A 21,642-nucleotide genomic window follows, 5' to 3' on the forward strand; every position below is an offset into this window, starting at 1 on the left:
TGGAGGTGTAGCTGTGGATGTATTTCAAGGCCTACCTTCAAACTCAGTGCCTCTTTGCTTGACATCATGGGGAAATCAAAAGTAATCAGCCAAGACCTCAGGAAAAAAATTGTAGACCTCCACAATTTCCAAAAGCCTGAAGGTACCACGTTCATCTGTACAAACAATAGTACGCAAGTATAAACACCATCGGACCATGCAGCTGACATACCGCTTCAGGAAGGAGACATGTTCTGTCTCCTAGAGATGAATGTACTTTGGTGCGAAAAGTGCAAATCAATCCCAGAACAACAGCAAAGGACCTTGTGAAGATGCTGGAGGAAACAGGTACAAATGTATCGATGTCCACAGTAAAACGAGTCCTATATCGACATGACCTGAAAGGCTGCTCGGCAAGGAAGAAGCCACTGCTCCAAAACCGGCGTAAACAAGCCAGACTACGGTTTACAACTGCACATGGGGACAAAGATCGTACTTTTTGAAGAAATGTCCTCTGATCTGATGGTCTGAAAAATAGAACTGTTTGGCCACAATGACCATCGTTATGTTTGGAAGAAAAAGGGGGAGGCTTGCAAGCCTAAGAACACCATCCCAACTGTGAAGCACGGGGGCTGCAGCATCATGTTGTGGGGGTGCTTTGCTGCAGGAGGGACTGGTGCACTTCACAAAATAGATGGCTTCATGAGGGAGGAAAATTATGTGGATATATTGAAGCAACATCTCAAGACATCAGTCAGGAAGTTAAAGCTTGGTTGCAAGTGGGTCTTCCAGATGAACAATGACTCCAAGCATACTTCAAAAGTTGTGGCAAAATGGCTTAAGGACAACAAAGTCAAGGTATTGGAGTGGCCATCACAAAGCCCTGGCCTCAATCCTATAGAAAACTTGTGGGCAGAACTGAAAAAGCGTGTGTGAGCAAGGACACCTACAAACCTGACTCAGTTACACCAGCCCTGTCAGGAGGAATGGGCCAAAATTCACCCACCTTATTTTGGGAAGCTTGTGGAAGGCTACCTGAGACGTTTGACCCAAGTTAAACAATTTAAAGGCAATGTTACCAAATACTAATTGAGTGTATATGAACTTCTGACCCACTGGGAATGTGATGAAAGAAATCTACTACTACTCTACTATTATTCTGACATTTCACATTCTTAAAATAAAGTTGTGATCCGAACTGACCTGAGACTGAATTTTTACCAGGATTAAATGTCAGGAATTGTGAAAAACTGAGTTTAAATGTATTTGGCTAAGGTGTATGCAAACTTCCGACTTCAACTGAAGGTAGGATCTTAATTTGAGTCAGTTTACTACAGCAGGAAAATATTCCTGCAGCAACAGGAAATGTGAATTATGTGAATTATAATGGACTTTGTTGTAGTGGTTGATACATTTTTTGTAAATAAAACTCATGTCTGAAATCTTTAAGTTACAAACTTCAGAAGCCTTTTTAACCCTCAAATACACTACAAGTTGATATGTTGCTGCTAGTGATAGACAACATTTAGAGACAGAATACAGACAGAAGAGTTTACACAAAGTTTCCCTACAACATTATACACAACTAGGTAGAGTGAGCATAGAGCTATAAGAGAATGAACAGTGGATATACACATATACAGTACAGTTGTTAAACAGTTGATATAAAGTACAGTGGATATACAGTGGATATACAGTACAGTGACTATACAGTTTATATACAGTACAGTGGCTATATAGTTGATATACAGTACAGTGGCTATACAGTTGATATACAGTACAGTGGCTATACAGTTGATAAACAGTACAGTGGCTATACAGTTATTATACTATAGCACAAAAACATCCAGTGGCGTACTGCATTAGCATCGAATTGCCCCCACGATATGCAACTTTTCAGGGAAGTTAGGAACTGATATACACAGGCAGTTAGGAAAGCTAAGGCTAGCTTTTTCAAACAGAAATCTGCATCCTGTAGCACAAACTCCAAAAAGTTCTGGGACACTGTAAAGTCCATTGAGAATAAGAGCACCTCCTCCCAGCTGCCCACTGCACTGAGGCTAGGAAACACTGTCACCACCGATAAATCCACTATAATTGATAATTTCAATTAGCATTTTTCTATGGCTGGCCATACTTTTCACCTGGCTACCGCTACCCCGGTCAATAGCCCTGCAACCCCCACAGCAACTTGCCCAAGCCTCCCCCATTTCTCCTTCACCCAAATCCAGATAGCTGATGTTCTTAAAGAACTGCAAAACCTGGACCCCTACAAATCAGCTGGGCTAGACAGTCTGGACCCTCTCTTTCTAAAATTATCTGACACAATTGTTGCAACCCCTATCACTAGCTTGTTCCACCTCTCTTTCGTATCGTCTGAGATCCCCAAAGATTGGAAAACTGACGCGGTCATCCCGCTCTTCAAAGGGGGAGACACTCTAGACCCAAACTGTTACAGACCTATATCTATCCTACCCTGCCATTCTACAGTCTTCGAAAGTCAAGTTAACAAACAGATCCCCGACCATTTCGAATACCACCGTACCTTCTCCACTATGCAATATGGTTTCAGAGCTGGTCATGGGTGCACCTCAGCCACGCTCGATATCATAACCGCCATCAATAAAAGACAATACTGTGCAGCAGTATTCATCGACCTGGCCAAGGCTTTCGACTCGGTCAATCACCACATTCTTATTGGCAGACTTAACAGCCTTGGATTTTCAAATGACTGCCTCACCTGGTCACCAACTACTTTTTAGACAGAGTTCAGTGTGTCAAATTGGAAGAGCCTGTTGTCCGGACCTCTGGCAGTCTCTATGGGGATGTCACAGGGTTAAATTCTCGGGCCGACTCTTTTCTCTGTATACATCAATGATGTCACTCTTGCTGCTGGTGATTCTCTGATCCACCTCTATGCAGACAACACCATTCTGTATACTTCTGGCCCTTCATTGTACACTGTGTTAACTAACCTCCAGACAAGCTTCAATGCCATACAACTCTCCTTCAGGGGCCTCCAACTGCTCTTTAAATGCAAGTAAAACTAAATGCATGCTCTTCAACCGATATCTGCCGCACCTGCCCGGCCGTCTAGCATCACTACTCTGGAGGGTTCTGAAAATGTAGACAACTACAAATACCTAGGTGTCTGGTTAGACTGTAAACTCTCCTTCCAGACTCACATTAAGCATCTCCAATCCAAAATTAAATCGATTATCTATTTCGCAACAAAGCATCCTTCACTCATGCTGCCAAACATACCCTCGTAAAACTGACTCTCCTACCGATCCTTGACTTCGGCGATGTCATTTACAAAATAGCCTCCAACACTCTACTCAGCAAATTGGATGCAGTCTATCACAGTGCAATCCGTTTTGTCACCAAAGCCCCATATACTACCCACCACTGCGACCTGTACGCTCTTGTTGGTTGGCCCTCGCTTCATACTCATCGCCAAACCCACTGGCTCTAGGGCCTCTATAAGTCTTTGCTAGGTAAAGCCCCACCTTATCTCAGCTCACTGGTCACCATAGCAGCACCCACCCGTAGCACGTGCTCCAGCAGGTATATTTCACTGGTCACCCCCAAAGCCAATTCCTCCTTTGGCCGCCATTCCTTTCAGTTCTCTGCTGCCAATGACTGGAACGAATTGTGAAAATCACTGAAGCTGGAGACTCATATCTCCCTCACTAACATTAAGCATCAGCTGTCAGAGCAGCTTACAGATCATTGCACATGTACATAGCCCATCTATAAATAGCCCACCCAACTACCTCATCCCCATATTGTTATTTATTGTTTTGCTCCTTTGCACCCCAGTATCTCTACTTGCACATTCATCTTCAGCACATCCATCACTCCAGTGATATTTGCTAAATTGTAATTACTTTGCCACTTCGGCCTATGTATTGCCTTACCTCCCTAATCTTACCTAATTTGCACACACTATATATACATTTTTTCTATTGTGTTATTGACTGTATGTTTGTTAATTCCATGTGTAACTCTGTGTTGTTATTTGTGTCACACTGCTTTGCTTTATCTTGGCCAGGTCGCAGTTGTAAATGAGAACTTGTTCTCAACTAGCCTAAATAAAGGTTAAATAAAGGTGAAATAAGGTCTCACCAACCTCCTATGGTACAAACACAAACAGCAAAATATATAATAAAAATGCAGTGGTAAGATCAGAAAATAAAATAAAAAAGTTCAGTCATGTTCTAATAGTCTGATGAAAACAGTTTAGGTTGATAATTTAACAGGCAGATAGAACTGGGATAGAAGCTGTTCTAGAACCTGTGGTCCAGAAACTGATGTAACAGGCAGATAGAACTGGGATAGAAGCTGTTCTAGAACCTGTGGTCCAGAAACTGATTTAACAGGCAGATAGAACTGGGATAGAAGCTGTTCTAGAACCTGTGGTCCAGAAACTGATGTAACAGGCAGATAGAACTGGGATAGAAGCTGTTCTAGAACCTGTGGTCCAGAAACTGATGTAACAGGCAGATAGAACTGGGATAGAAGCTGTTCTAGAACCTGTGGTCCAGAAACTGATTTAACAGGCAGATAGAACTGGGATAGAAGATGTTCTAGAACCTGTGGTCCAGAAACTGCCTAGCAACAACTGGTCCTCACTAGACTGGTGCCCTGCATTTTTCAGGTTTTGTTTTCTGTGTTTGTGGGACCACTTAGTTCTGGAATGAGGTGTTTGTTTGTTCTCAATTCCATCAGAAATCTTGGTCCTCATTTGAAGGTCCTGTGTCAAGGTCTTATCAATTATAGGAAGATGTATATGTGTGAGTGAGTGTCCAGTGTGTGTTTGTGTGTGTGTGTGTGTGTGTGTGTGTGTGTGTGTGTGTGTGTGTGTGTGTGTGTGTGTGTGTGTGTGTGTGTGTGTGTGTGTGTGTGTGTGTGCGTTAGGTTAGTGTGTGTGTGTGTTCTGTGTGTGTGTTTTCCTGCGTGTGTGTGTCCAGTGTGTGTGTCCAGTGTATGTGTGTGCCATGTGTGTCCTCTGTGTGTGTCAAGTGTGTTTGTGTGTGTGTCCAGTGTGTGTGTGTTTGTGAGTGTCTGTGTCCAGTGTGTGTGTTTGTCCAGTGTGTCTGTGTCTGTGTGTGTGTGTGTGTGTGTGTGTGTGTGTGTGTGTGTGTGTGTGTGTGTGTGTGTGTGTGTGTGTGTGTGTGTGTGTGTGTGTGTGTGTGTGTGTGTGTGTGTGTGTGTGTGTGTGTGTGTGTGTGAGAGTGTCTGTGTGTCCAGTGTGTGTGTGTCCAATGTGTGTGTGTGTGTGTGTGTGTGTCCAGTGTGTGTGTGGGGTGTATCTGAACTGTTCTCTCAGGGTTCAGGATCACAGAAAGAGACAGACAGAGTTACCATGGTTATTATTTCCAGGAATAAACTGGCCCATGACACAGGGACACCGAGTCATAAACCATAAACCCTGGATAGAGGGGCTCAGTGAATGTGGAGGTGAATGTGTCCAGTATGTGTGTGTGTGTCAGTGTCTCTGACACAGGGACACTGAGGAGTCATAAACCATAAACCCTGGATAGAGGGGCTCAGTGAATGTGGAGGTGAATGTGTACAGGTGGGTCAGTGTGTCAGAGGAGACTCTGTAGAAGGACAGAGTGCCGGCTGGCCAGTCCAGGTACACTCCTACTCTGTGAGAGCTGGAGGAGGGGACGTCTATGGTAGTGGGTTTATTATTGTGCTTGGCAAAGTAACTGTTGTCAGGGCAGTTCAGACTCCAGGACTTGTCATTGTATCCAAGACCACAGTCATTACCCCCTCCTTCTTTCCTGTTGATTCCTTTATATGTCATTCCTATACCAACCTGTCTCCCACTCCACTCTACCTCCCAGTAACAGCGCCCAGTCAGACCCTCTCTACACAGCACCTGTGGCCAGTCCTCAAATCTCTCTGGGTGATCAGGATACGGCTGCTCCTCTGTCCTACGTGTCACCTTTCTGTTCTCCTCAGACAGAGAGAGGAGTCTGTTTACTGTGTTTGGGTCCAGTGTGAGATCACAGACATCTGATGGATGAAACCAGACACAATATTTGAAATCATCATCATTCACATTAGAATGTTAACTCACTTTTCACTAATTCATTTAATGTAGATGTTTCTAGGTATCAAAATGAGAAGTTAAGGTAACTTGAGACTTGTTGAATGATCATATGTTATACTGTATGGTAATATAAAACACACTGATTCCCATTAATTACACACACACACACACACTCACACACACACACACACACACACACACACACACACACACACACACACACACACACACACACACACACACACACACACACACACACACACCTGTGTGCATCATGAACACAAACACACATTTCTTATGTAACATGAACGCGCCACACACACACACACATTGTCAAATCAACTCTTTGTAAACGTTGGTGTCCCTGATTTCTGCTTCTGTAGAACTACAGCTGATATTTAATATGACCAAGTAAGTAATGATGGTGGTCTTTGACTTTGACTTAACTTGAATTAAGACTTATTCTTAATCATATTCTTCACAGCAATCAACACTCACATTTTCTAAGCCCAGGTTTCATTGTGTACTCTCCACCATGTTCCACACTGTAGCGGTAAGCAGAAGAACAGACAGTCATTGAGGGATACACATGAACTCAAACACACACACACACACACACACACACACACACACACACACACACACACACACACACACACACACACACACACACACACACACACACACACACACACACACACACACACACACACACACACACACACACACACACACAGTCAGCATATACCTTTGTCCAAGTGTTGGTATGAATGTTTGTCTTAACTAGCCTGATAAGTCAAACATGTCTGATATGAACATGGACATAAACCCTCTACATACTTGAGTTTCTCCAGTCTGCAGTGTGGATCCTCCAGTCCAGCAGAGAGCAGTCTGACTCCTGAGTCTCCTGGGTGATTGTAGCTCAGGTCCAGCTCTCTCAGGTGTGAGGGGTTTGACCTCAGAACTGAGACCAGAGAAGCACAGCCTTCCTCTGTGACTAGACAGCGTGACAACCTGCAAACAGTATGTAATGTCACCTTTAATTTGAGGGTATTTTAATACATATCTGTTTCAAGTTTTGAAATGAAAGCACTTGATGTATCTAGTCCCCCTATTTGAAGAATTCATAAGTATTCTGACCAATTAACTTAAAGTGTATTGAAGTAGTCAAAAGTATAGTATTTGGTCTCATATTCTTTGAACACAATGACAACATCAAGCCTGTGACTGCCATGATTGAGAAAGATCATGAATGAATCTGGGATCCTCCTCAATTTTCACCTAAAATGACAGACCCAAATCTAACTGCCTGTAACTCAGGCCCTGAAGCAAGGATATGCATATTATTGATACCATTTGAAAGGAAACAATTTGTAGTTTGTGGAAATGTGAAAGGAATGTAGGAGAGAATATAACTCAATAGATCTGGTAAAAGATAATACAAAGAAAAGCCAACCAATCTTTTTTGTACCGTCTTTGAAATGCAAGAGAAATGCCATAATGTATTATTCCAGCCCAGCTGCAATTTAGATATTGGCCACTAGATGGCAGCAGTGTATGTTCAAAGTTTAAGACTGATCCAATGAACCATTGCATTCCTGTTCCAAATGTTGTATCAAGACTGCCCAAATGTACCTAATTTGCTTGTTCATGTTCAAAACTGTGCACTCTCCTCAAACAAAAGCATGGTATTCTTTCACTGTAATAGCTACTGTAAATTGGACAATGCAGTCAGATTAACAAGATTTTAAGCTTTCTGCCAATATCAGATACGTCTATGTCCTGGGAAATGTTCTTGTTACTTAATAAAACCTCATGCTAATCTCATTAGCCTATGTTAGCTCAACCATACTGTGATCCCAAAGCAGTTAAATGAGTGAGAGAGTTACAGAATCTACAAGAAAACATACCAACCTCTCAAAATTAACCTCAAATAAAAGGTGACATTCTGTACTGTCACCTAATAAGAAACATTCTATCTCAAATCTAAAACGCTGGAGCATAGCACCAAATTTAAAACCGTAAGCTTCACTGTCCAAGCACATATGGTGTGGACTATGTGTGCCTGGTAAACACATGTGGATCTGGTGAACAGTTATCACTTGTTGACAACCTACAGGAATACTGACCTCAGAGTCTCCAGTTTACAGTGGGGATTCCCCAGTCCAGCAGAGAGCAGCTTCACTCCTGTATCCTTCAGGTCATTGTTACTCAGATCCAGCTCTCTCAGGTGTGAGGGGTTTGACTTCAGAGCTGAGACCAGAGAAGCACAGCCTTCCTCTGTGACTCCACAGCCTGACAGCCTGACAAAGAGATCATCATGATTTCACAAACACACTGTTAATTTAATGTTATTTCAACACCTGTAGTGTAGAAGGACAATTTAACGAGTGGCAGATGGCAGATGCATTTAGTTTATTCTCCCAAACAACATATAGAATCATTTTCCGATATTTTAATACATATCTGTTTCACATTTTGAAATGAAAGCACTTTATGTATCTAGTTCCCCCATTTGAAGAAGTCATAAGTATTCTGACCAATTCACTCATAGTGTATTAAAGTAGTCAAAAGTTGAGTATTTGGTCCGATATTCCTTGAACACAATGACTACATCAAGCTTGTGACTCAAACTCGTTGGTTGCATTTGCAGTTTGTTTTTGGTTAAGTTTTGCAAAATATTAAATTGATGGATGATATCTGGAGTATTTTTCTTTGTAAGTGAGTAGATAACATGTTTCTAATTACTACTAAATTAATCCTGATGATGCCATGATTAAGAAAAATCCTAAATCAATCATGAAAAATTATGAGTGAGAAAGTGGTCCCGTGTGGCTCAGTTGGTAGAGCATGGCGCTTTCAACGCCAGGGTTGTGGGTTCAATTCCCACGGGGGGACCAGGGTTCAATTCCCACGGGGGGACCAGGATGAATATGTATGAACTTTCCAATTTGTAAGTCGCTCTGGATAAGAGCGTCTGCTAAATGACTTAAATGTAAAGTTACAGAGGCTACAACAAAACATGCTAACCTCTCACCGTTACCAATAACAGAGGCTACAACAAAACATGCTAACCTCTCACCATTACCAATAACAGAGGATACAACAAAACATGCTAACCTCTCACCAATAACAGAGGATACAACAAAACATGCTAACCTCTCACCATTACCAATAACAGAGGCTACAACAAAACATGCGAACCTCTCACCATTACCATAACAGAAGGGGTATGATCTTTGTGCCTCTGTAACTTTCTCATTCATCATTATTCACGATTAATTAGTAGCATCCACATGAATGTAGAAGTGTTCAGAAACATCTTCTGTTCTTACTGACAATACAAGTGAAGTGACTCCAAAATGACAGGACATTATTCACCATTCAGTTTTAATTAGGAAAAACATCCAAAACGGAACCAAGACAAACTGCAAATGAATTCAACAAGTTTGTAGAATCACAAGATTGATGTAATCACTGCAGGCATGGAATTTGGGACAAAATACTAAACTTATAACTACTTAAATACAATATAAGTGAATATGTCCAAATAATGAAGACTTCTTAAAATGGTAGAACTACAGTGCCTTGCAGAGGTATTCATCCCCCTTGGTGTTGTTCCTATTTTGTTGCATTACAACCTGTAATTTAAATTAATTTTAATTTGGATTTCATGTAATGGACATACACACAATAGTAATATTGTTGAAGTGAATTGAAAAAAAATTATTGTTTCAAAAAAAGTATAAAAAACTCAAAAGGTAAAAGTAGTGAGTGCATATGTATTCACCCACTTTGCTATGAACACTTAGTGTATTAAAGTAGTTCAGAAACATATTATATTCTTACATATACATAAATACATAGATAAATAAAGTACTTTCATATCTAAACGGTAAAATATATATGTATGAATACCTTTAAATAAAAGGTGACATTCTGTACTGTCACCTAATATGAAACATTCTATCTGAAATCCAAAATGCTGGAGCATAGCACCACATTTAAAAATGTAAGCTTCACTGTCCAAACACGTATGGTGTTGACTATGTGTGCCTGGTAAACACATGTGGATCTGGTGAACAGTTATCACTTGTTGACCAACTACAGGAATACTGACCTCAGAGTCTCCAGTTTACAGTGGGGATTCCCCAGTCCAGCAGAGAGCAGCTTCACTCCTGAATCCTTCAGGTCATTGTTACTCAGATCCAGCTCTCTCAGGTGTGAGGGGTTTGACTTCAGAGCTGAGACCAGAGAAGCACAGCCTTCCTCTTTGACTAGACAGCTTGACAACCTGCAAATAGTACAATTATTTTAAAATCACACTGCTACTCTTTGGTGTTGAAAAAATATATTTTTTAAACGTGCCATATATATTCATAAATGGATGTATCATTATTAGAAATGACAAAATATCAAAGTACTTTTTGTAGAGAGAGAAATGTTTAGTACAAATATTTGAGTAGACTGACCAGACCAGTATAAAAAGCAGTATCAGTCAAAAGACAGATAGTGAGGTATCAGATTTAGATTGTATTGAGTATACAGTCCACACCATATCCATTTTGACAGTGAAGCTATCATTTTAAATGTGGCTCTGTACTCCAACATGTTGGATTTCAGATCAAATGTTTCATATGAGGTGACAGTATATAATGTCACCTTTTATTTGAGGGTATTTTAATACATATCTGTTTCACAATTAGAAATAAAAGCACTTTATGTATCTAGTCCCCCCATTTGAAGAAGTCATAAGTATTCTGACCAATTCACTTATAGTGTATTAAAGTAGTCAAAAGTTTAGTATTTGGTTGTAAACTCGTTGGTTGCATTTGCAGTTTGTTTTGGTTGTGTTTTGGGTTATGTTTTGCCCAATATTAAAATTCTGGATGATGACTGGAGTAATTTTCTTTATAAGTGAGTAGATACCATGTTTCTAGACACTACTACTACCAATAACAGAGGCTACAACAAAACATACTAAACTCTCACCATTACCAATAACAGAGGCTACAACAAAACATGCTAACCTCTCACCATTACAAATAACAGAGGCTAAAACAAAACATGCTAATCTCTCACCATTACCAATAACAGAGACTACAACAAAACATGCTAACCTCTCACCATTACCAATAACAGAGGCTACAACAAAACATGCTAACCTCTCACCCTTACCAATAACAGAGGCTACAAAAAACATGTTACCCTCTCACCATTACCAATAACAGAGGCTACAACAAAACATGCTAACCCCTCACCATTAGCAATAACAGAGACTACAACAAAACATACTAACCTCTCACCATTACCAATAACAGAGACTACAACAAAACATGCTAACCTCTCAGCATTACCAATAACAGAGGCTACAACAAAACATGCTAACCTCTCACCATTACCAATAACAGAGGCTACAACAAAACATGCTAACCTCTCACCATTACCAATAACAGAGACTACAACAAAACATGCTAACCTTTCACCCTTACCAATAATAGAGACTACAACAAAACATGGTAACCTCTCACCATTACCAATAACAGAGGCTACAACAAAACATGCTAACCTCTCACCCTTACCAATAACAGAGACTACAACAAAACATGCTAACCCCTCACCATTACCAATAACAGAGGCTACAACAAAACATGCTAACCTCTCACCATTACCAATAACAGAGGCTACAACAAAACATGCTAACCTCTCACCATTACCAATAACAGAGGGGGTATGATCTTTGTGCCTCTGTAACTTTCTCATTCATCATCATTTACGATTCATTCATGATTATTCATAATCATGGTAGCATCCACATGAATGTAGAAGTGTTCAGAAACATCTTCTATTCTTACTGACAATACAAGTGAAGTGACTCCAAAATGACAGGACATTATTCACCATTCAGTTTCTATTAGGAAAAACATCATCCAAAATACAACCAAGAAAAAACTGCAAATGAATTCAACAAGTTTGTAGAATTATAAGCTTGATGTAATGACTGCAGGCAAATAATATGGGACCAAACACTAAACATTTGACTACTTTAATACAAAATAAGTGAATTTGTCCAAATAATTACGACTTTTTTAAATGGGAGAACAAGATACATGACGTGCTTTAATATCTAAAATATAAAACAGATATGTATGAATACCCTCAAATAAAAGGTGACATTCTGTACTGTCGCCTAATATGAAACATTACATCTGAAATCCAAAATGCTGGAGCATAGGACCAAATTTAAAACTGTAAGCTTCACTGTCCAAACACATATGTTGTGGACTGTGTGTTCCTGGTAAACACATGTGGATCTGGTGAACAGTTATCACTTGTTGACCAACTACAGGAATACTGACCTCAGAGTCTCCAGTTTACAGTGGGGATTCCCCAGTCCAGCAGAGAGCAGCTTCACTCCTGTATCCTTCAGGTCATTGTTACTCAGGTCCAGCTCTCTCAGGTGTGAGGGGTTTGACTTCAGAGCTGAGACCAGAGAAGCACAGCCTTCCTCTGTGACTCCACAGCCTGACAGCCTGACAAAGAGATCATCATGACTTCAAACACGTTGTTAATTTAACATCAAGAGTGTGGAAGGACAATGGCAGATGCATTTGGTTTATTCTCTCAAACAACATATAGATTAATCTTCCGTCTCCTAGAACTGTATGGTCATATTGTTATACTAATGTGAATATCAATGCATTTATTCAATATGTTTTTCAATATAATATTATATACATATTATAATACACATTTTTCTCTAAACTGGATATTGCTTCCTGATGATTAGTTCTTATATGTCATTTGATGTACTCACAGAACAGCTCTGGAAGCTTTGACCACTGGCAGCAGCCTCAGAAGACCTTCCTCTGATCTGGAGTATTTCTTCAGGTCAAACACATCCAGCTCCTTTTCTGAAGTCAGCAACACAAAGACCAGAGCTGACCACTGTGCAGGTGACAGTTTGTCTCTAGAGAGACTTCCTGATCTCAGGAAGCTTTGGATCTCCTCCACTAGAGAATGGTCATTCAGTTCATTCAGACAGTGGAACAGATTGATGCACCTCTCTGGAGAGGGATTCTCCTTGATATTCTTCTTGATGTACTTGACTGTTTCTTCATGGCTCTGTGAGCTGCTTCTTGAATTTGTCAGTAGACCTTGTAAGTGCTTCTGATTGGACTCCAGTGAGAGGCCCAGAAGGAAGCGGAGGAAAAGGTCCAAGTTTCCCGTCTCACTTTGTAAGGCTTTATCCACAGCACTCTTGTAGAAAGTAACTTCAGGCTCATCTTTTGTTTGCGGTTCGGCCATTAGATTCTCATTGTTGTTGATGAATGAGAGGAACACATATACAGCAGCCAGAAACTCCTGAATGCTCAGATGAACAAAGCAGTACACCTTGTCCTGGTACAGCACACATTCCTCTTTAAAGAGCTGTGTGCACAATCCTGAGTACACTGAGGCTTCATTGACATCAATACCAGCCTCTTTCAGGTCTTCTTCATAGAAAATCAAATTGCCATTCACCAGCTGTTGAAAAGCCAGTTTTCCCAGTGACAGAATGCTCTCTTTATTCCGGTGTGGACCTGTCTCTTCATTGTCAAGATACTTTTCATTCTTCTGTTTGGTATGAAACACCACAAGGTGTGTGTACATCTCAGTCAGAGTCTTGGGCATCTCTTCTCTCTTCTGTTTCAGCATGGGTTCAAGGACTGTTGCAGAAATCCAACAGAAGACTGGAATGTGGCACATGATGTGGAGGCTCCTTGATGTCTTTATGTGTGAGATGATTCTGCTGGCCAGGTCCTCATCACTGAATCTCTTCCTGAAGTACTCCTCCTTCTGTGGGTCACTGAACCCTCGTACCTCTGTCACCTGGTCAACACACCCTGAAGGGATCTTATTGGCTGCTGCAGGTCGGGTAGTTATCCAGAGGAGAGCAGAGGGAAGCAGATTTCCCTTGATGAGATTTGTCAGCAGGACATCCACTGAGGTTGACTCTGTGACGTCACAACAGATCTTGTTCTTCTGGAAGTCTAGGGGCAGTCGGCACTCATCCAGACCATCAAAGATGAACAGAACTTTGTACTTGTCGTAGTTGGAGATTCTTGATTGTTTGGTTTCCATTGAGAAGTGATTAAGAAGTTCAATCAAAGTGTGTTCATCCCCTTTCATCAAATTCAGCTCCCGGAAAGGGAATGAAAATACAAATTGGACATCCTGATTTGCTTTTCCTTCAGCCCAGTCCAGAATGAACTTCTGCACAGAGACTGTTTTTCCAATGCCAGCGACTCCCTTTGTCAGCACAGTTCTGATAAGTTTGTCTTGTCCAGTTAAGGTTTTGAAGATGTCGTTACATTTGATTGCAGTCTCTGGTCTTGCTTGTTTCCTGGTTGTTGTCTCAATCTGTCTCAGCTCATGTTCATTATTGACCTCTCCTGTTCCACCCTCTGTGATGTAGAGCTCTGTGTAGATGTTATTGAGAAGTGTTGGGTTTCCTTGTTTAGCGATCCCCTCAAATACACATTGAAACTTCTTCATTAGATTAGATTTGAGTTCACGTTGGCAAATCACAGCAGGATCATCTGAATCTAGAAATTACACAGAGGATATTAATATTACATCTGTTTTAATGCCTACAGTATTGTAAGACTGTTATAAAGTTTAAATTCTAATAATTTATTCTCTTAACTGACTGTATAAATGTGTAAATGTTTTCATAATGCATTGCAGACTGGTGTGACTGATTACATTATTATTGGTATTATTGATGGTATTATTAATGTTGTCTCTCTCTCTAAATTAATCACCACAACACATCCCTGCTGCTACTTGATGAGGTCACTAGGTGTTGTGTTAAGGCTGCTACATTATCATTGAGTTACACAGCTACTTTAGCTGTACTTTAGCTACAGCTCTAAAATGTTATAAAACAGCATTCAACATGAGGCAGACAGCTCTTACATTTCTCCAGTGTGTCAGCAAGCTCCTTCTGGTTCATTTTCCTCAGGAAGTGCAGTGCGATCTTCAGAGCCCCCTCTCTGGCACTGCTCTCCTGCTTCTCATCTTCAGTATCCACCACTTCCTTATCCTGCTTCTGACTCTCAAAGCCTTCTGGGAGTTCTGGACTAAGAATCCTCTTGAACATCTTTAGCTCGTTCTTTACAAATGTCATAATATTCTCTTCAAGCAACTGAAATAAATCAAGTAAATAAGTTAAACAAGAGATTAAATGCTTTCTCATCAACACATTAATGAATGATTGACAGATCAACTTGACTTGAGGTAAACAAAAACAAATGTACATAACAGGACCACGTACACTGAATATGGAGGCCAGGTCTGTTTGATGACTCTGGGAAGACTGACCACTGAGAATCTCTGACTCTGATCTCTCCTGTTGGTTTCTGTGGACAAAACATGAGATTACATCTCCTCATCCAGGGAGTACACACACACACACACACACACACACACACACACACACACACACACACACACACACACACACACACACACACACGGTATGTTGTGTTTGTTTAATATTGTTTTAGGACTATGAAAATGGACAAAAGGATTAGCCTATGGATTATGAAAACAGCAAAAATAAATGGGAAAATGGGAGAGGAGAAATGACTAGAGACAGTGTTGTTTAACTCACTGACCATGACCCATGAGTTCTTCTTACCTTTGTTCAGTAGAAAAGTCTCCGTCTCTAAACTGTATAGGTAGATTCATAGACTTGTCACTCTTCATGGACACACAGCTGGGTACAGGGGAGGCTGGTCTCTCCTGCTTGATTGGGCTTCAACACAACAGAGACAAACATTACATCTCTCATCTACTCTGAGCTCAGATGGGAAACATAACAAGAGTTTCATTCCAAAACGCTATGTATCCATTTTCATAAATGTTCATAAATGAGCTGTTATGGTTTAGTGAAATTATGAAAGAGATTGGTGTGTTTTTTCACTATCTAATCATGGCATGGGGTTGTTCAATGACAGAAATGTATTTGTTTAAAATCAATCACTTGATGGTTTCGTTTCAGAAATTGCCTCACTCTCATAGATATAAAATCTGGACTGGACAAATAACTACATGTTAATACATATACAGTACCAGTCAACTGGAATAAATAACTACATGTTATTACATATACAGTACCAGTAAAATGGAACAAATAACTACATGTTAATACATATACAGTACCAGTCAACTGGAATAAATAACTACATGTTATTACATATACAGTACCAGTCAAATGGAATAAATAACTACATGTTAATACATATACAGTACCAGTAAAATGGAACAAATAACTACATGTTAATACATATACAGTACCAGTCAACTGGAATAAATAACTACATGTTATTACATATACAGTACCAGTCAAATGGAATAAATAACTACATGTTAATAAATATACAGTACCAGTCAAATGGAATAAATAACTACATGTTAATACATATACAGTACCAGTAAAATGGAACAAATACCTACATGTTTAATACATATACAGTACCAGTCAAATGGAACAAATAACTACATGTTAATACACATACAGTACAGTACCAGTCAAATGGAACAAATAACTACATGTTAATACATATACAGTACCAGTCAACTGGAATAAATAACTACATGTTAATACATATACAGTACCAGTCAAATGGAACAAATAACTACATGTTAATACATATACAGTACCAGTAAAATGGAACAAATAGCTACATGTTTAATACATATACAGTACCAGTCAACTGGAACAAATAACTACATGTTAATACATATACAGTACCAGTCAAATGGAACAAATAACTACATGTTAATACATATACAGTACCAGTAAAATGGAACAAATAGCTACATGTTTAATACATATACAGTACCAGTCAAATGGAACTACATGTTAATACATATACAGTACCAGTCAAATGGAACAAATAACTACATGTTATTACATATACAGTACCAGTCAAATGGAACAAATAACTACATGTTAATACACATACAGTACAGTACCAGTCAAATGGAATAAATAACTACATGTTAATACATATACAGTACCAGTCAAATGGAACAAATAACTACATGTTATTACATATACAGTACCAGTCAAATGGCACAAATAACTACATGTTATTACATATACAGTACCAGTCAACTGGAATAAATAACTACATGTTATTACATATACAGTACCTGTCAAATGGAACAAATAACTACATGTTATTACATATACAGTACCAGTCAAATGGAACAAATAACTACATGTTAATACATATACAGTACCAGTCAACTGGAACAAATAACTACATGTTAATACATATACAGTACCTGTCAAATGGAACAAATAACTACATGTTATTACATATACAGTACCAGTCAAATGGAACAAATAACTACATGTTAATACATATACAGTACCAGTCAACTGGAACAAATAACTACATGTTAATACATATACAGTACCTGTCAAATGGAACAAATAACTACATGTTATTACATATACAGTACCAGTCAAAAATTTGGACACACTTACTCATTCTCTGGAATGGGTCCACACTTTTGATTGGTCTGTATGTGACATACATTTTTTTTTTTATATATATTTTAGAAAACATTTATATTTGACATTTTAGTAATGTAGCAGATGGTCTTTTTCTTTTTTAACCCTAAATTCCATCGCTACGGGAAACCTGGCCCAGAGTTACTTAAAATACGTTTGCCCTATTGTAGTATATTCAAGCCTTAAAAAGGCTTCTATAGTTTGTAATTTCCACATAAAACATTTCAAACTTGATTTGCCCTGATGAAAAATGTGCCAACCCCTACAATTATTTTTTATGAATTATAATACAAGAAATAATTCACATTTCCTGTTGCTTCAGGATTATTTTCCTGCTGTAGCAAACTGGGTCAAATTAAGATATGGTATCTTAAAATAGCCAGGTGAGACAACCACATATCACAGTCAAATATACAGGATACCAACATTCCATTCCTGCTAAACAATGGATATATAGATATCTAGGTGAGACAACCACACATCACAGTCAGATATACAGGATACCAACATTCCATTCCTGTTAAACAATGGATATATAGATATCTAGGTGAGACAACCACATATCACAGTCAAATATACAGGATACTAACATTCTATTCCAGCTAAACAATGGATATATAGATATCTAGATGAGACAACCACATATCACAGTCAAATATACAGGATACCAACATTCCATTCCTGCTAAACAATGGATATACTGTATAGAGTTTTGCTAAACAAAAAATGCACATCTAAAATATATTCTTTAAAAATTGGAGAACAGTAATATAGAAAGGTACCCAATAAGCAATCATTTCTGATGAAGAAAACAAATGTGAAAAAATTGTGGATATAGCTTTTTGGAAATAAACTCTTAATAATTCTTAAACAAAGTTGTCGTCTCACCTCTTAGATTTGGTGTCATGTTCCCCAGAGCGACTCCTTTTAGAGGCAGGGCCCCCCTCCTCTCTCTCCCCAGAGAGACTCCTTTTAGAGGCAGGGCCCCCCTCCTCTCTCTCCCCAGAGAGACTCATTTTAGAGCACCGACCCCTAAACAGAGATCCAACATGTTGGTTGTGGTTAACAGAGGGACAACTAATTATTGATTGTCAATTGTTCTCCTTTATTCATTATCTCTTTGAGAAATAAAACATTTACTAACAGACATATCGAAACAGTCAGGTGATTTAATGCAATCACATGAACATGTAGTTGTGACATTTTATCTCCATGGTAACCGTCAATAATAAAAAATAAGTCACTTTGTTAAGGTAGTTATAGACAGTACAACAACAATAATAATAATAATAATAATAATAACAAACAGTGACTTATTATTATTATTATTATTAAGTCACTGTTTGTTAAGGTAGTTCTAGACAGTGCAGCAACACAAGGCCATGTCTCACAATTATTTGTATTCACTAACAGTAGGCTATTTATTGTCTTTCAATCTGTTCTTTTCTAAACGTATCTGAGAATGTAGACAGATGTGCTCAAACGGGCATGATTGATCTGAGGGGGAAATCATTGATCCATTCAGAAAGGTTTTTTGCATCAAGTAAGAGATTTTATATTATGTAAAGTAGGCTAGGTTATAATGTATAGTAGAGTTTTGTTAGTGATATGCAGATCAAGGTCTATACCTCGGCTATAGCCTACATATCCTAGATGACCAGCCTAAACCTGTTCAGATCAGTTCACATAATGTTATAGGCCTACCAGTAGCAGGACAGAGCATGTACACTATATATACAAAAGTATGTGGACACCCCTTCAAATGAGTGGATTCGGCTATTTCAAATCAAATCAAATCAAATTTTATTTGTCACATACACATGGTTAGCAGATGTTAATGCGAGTGTAGCGAAATGCTTGTGCTTCTAGTTCCGACAATGCAGTAATAACCAACAAGTAATCTAACCTAACAATTCCACAACTACTACCTTATACACACACAAGTGTAAAGGGATAAAGAATATGTACATAAAGATATATGAATGAGTGATGGTACAGAACGGCATAGGCAAGATGCAGTAGATGGTATAGAGTACAGTATATACATATGAGATGAGTAATGTAGGGTATATAAACATAAAGTGGCATAGTTTAAAGTGGCTAGTGATACATGTATTACATAAAGATGGCAAGATGCAGTAGATAGAGTACAGTATATACATATGAGATGAGTAATGTAGGGTATGTAAACATTATATTAAGTGGCATTGGCCCCGTGTGGCTCAGTTGGTAGAGCATGGCGCTTGCAACGCCAGGGTTGTGGGTTCGTTTCCCACGGGGGGCCAGTACAAAAAAAAAAAAAGTATGAATGTATGTACTTGTAAGTCGCTCTGGATAAGAGTGTCTGCTAAATGACTTAAATGTAAATGTTTAAAGTGGCTAGTGATACATTTTTACATAATTTCCATCAATTCCCATTATTAAAGTGGCTGGAGTTGAGTCAGTATGTTGGCAGCGGCCACTAAATGTTAGTGGTGGCTGTTTAACAGTCTGATGGCCTTGAGATAGAAGCTGTTTTTCAGTCTCTCGGTCCCTGCTTTGATGCACCTGTACTGACCTCGCCTTCTGGATGATAGCAGGGTGAACAGGCAGTGGCTCGGGTGGTTGTTGTCCTTGATGATCTTTATGGCCTTCCTGTGACACCGGGTGGTGTAGGTGTCCTGGAGGGCAGGTAGTTTGCCCCCGGTGATGCGTTGTGCAGACCTCACTACCCTCTGGAGAGCCTTACGGTTGTGGGCGGAGCAGTTGCCGTACCAGGCGGTGATACAGCCCGACAGGATGCTCTTGATTGTGCATCTGTAGAAGTTTGTGAGTGCTTTTGGTGACAAGCCGAATTTCTTCAGCCTCCTGAGGTTGAAGAGGCGCTGCTGCGCCTTCTTCACAACGCTGTCTGTGTGGGTGGACCAATTCAGTTTGTCCGTGATGTGTACACCGAGGAACTTAAAACTTTCCACCTTCTCCACTACTGTCCCGTTGATGTGGATAGGGGGGTGCTCCCTCTGCTGTTTCCTGAAGTCCACAATCATCTCCTTTGTTTTGTTGACGTTGAGTGTGAGGTTATTTTCCTGACACCACACTCCGAGGGCCCTCACCTCCTCCCTGTAGGCAGTCTCGTCGTTGTTGATAATCAAGCCTACCACTGTAGTGTCGTCCGCAAACTTGATGATTGAGTTGGAGGCGTGCATGGCCACGCAGTCGTGGGTGAACAGGGAGTACAGGAGAGGACTCAGAACGCACCCTTGTGGGGCCCCAGTGTTGAGGATCAGCGGGGTGGAGATGTTGTTACCTACCCTCACCACCTGGGGGCGGCCCGTCAGGAAGTCCAGGACCCAGTTGCACAGGGCGACCCAGGGTCTCGAGCTTGATGACGAGTTTGGAGGGTACTATGGTGTTAAATGCTGAGCTGTAGTCGATGAACAGCATTCTCACATAGGTATTCCTCTTGTCCAGATGGGTTAGGGCAGTGTGCAGTGTGGTTGCGATTGCGTCGTCTGTGGACCTATTGGGTCGGTAAGCAAATTGGAGTGGGTCTAGGGTGTCAGGTAGGGTGGAGGTGATATGGTCCTTGACTAGTCTCTCAAAGCACTTCATGATGACGGAAGTGAGTGCTACGGGGCGGTAGTCGTTTAGCTCAGTTACCTTAGCTTTCTTGGGAACAGGAACAATGGTGGCCCTCTTGAAGCATGTGGGAACAGCAGACTGGGATAAGGATTGATTGAATATGTCCTTAAACACACCAGCCAGCTGGTCTGCGCATGCTCTGAGGACGCGGCTGGGAATGCCGTCTGGGCCTGCAGCCTTGCGAGGGTTAACACGTTTAAATGTTTTACTCACCTCGGCTGCAGTGAAGGAGAGCCCGCATGTTTTGGTAGCGGGCCGTGTCAGTGGCACTGTATTGTCCTCAAAGCGAGCAAAAAAGTTATTTAGTCTGTCTGGGAGCAAGACATCCTGGTCCGCGACGCGGCTGGTTTTCTTTTTGTAATCCGTGATTGACTGTAGACCCTGCCACATACCTCTTGTGTCTGAG

The 21,642-nt window shown here is 40.1% G+C and overlaps 1 non-coding gene across 1 annotated transcript; it reads left to right on the forward strand.

The window, feature by feature from the left end:
- Positions 1 to 8,866: 8,866 nt before the first annotated feature.
- Positions 8,867 to 8,943, forward strand: trnae-uuc. The gene has a single exon. It is a non-coding gene; the product is annotated as a tRNA-Glu (tRNA).
- Positions 8,944 to 21,642: the final 12,699 nt, after the last annotated feature.

Source organism: Salvelinus namaycush, chromosome 41 (assembly GCF_016432855.1).
Source record: "Salvelinus namaycush isolate Seneca chromosome 41, SaNama_1.0, whole genome shotgun sequence".
Taxonomy (NCBI): domain Eukaryota; kingdom Metazoa; phylum Chordata; class Actinopteri; order Salmoniformes; family Salmonidae; genus Salvelinus; species Salvelinus namaycush.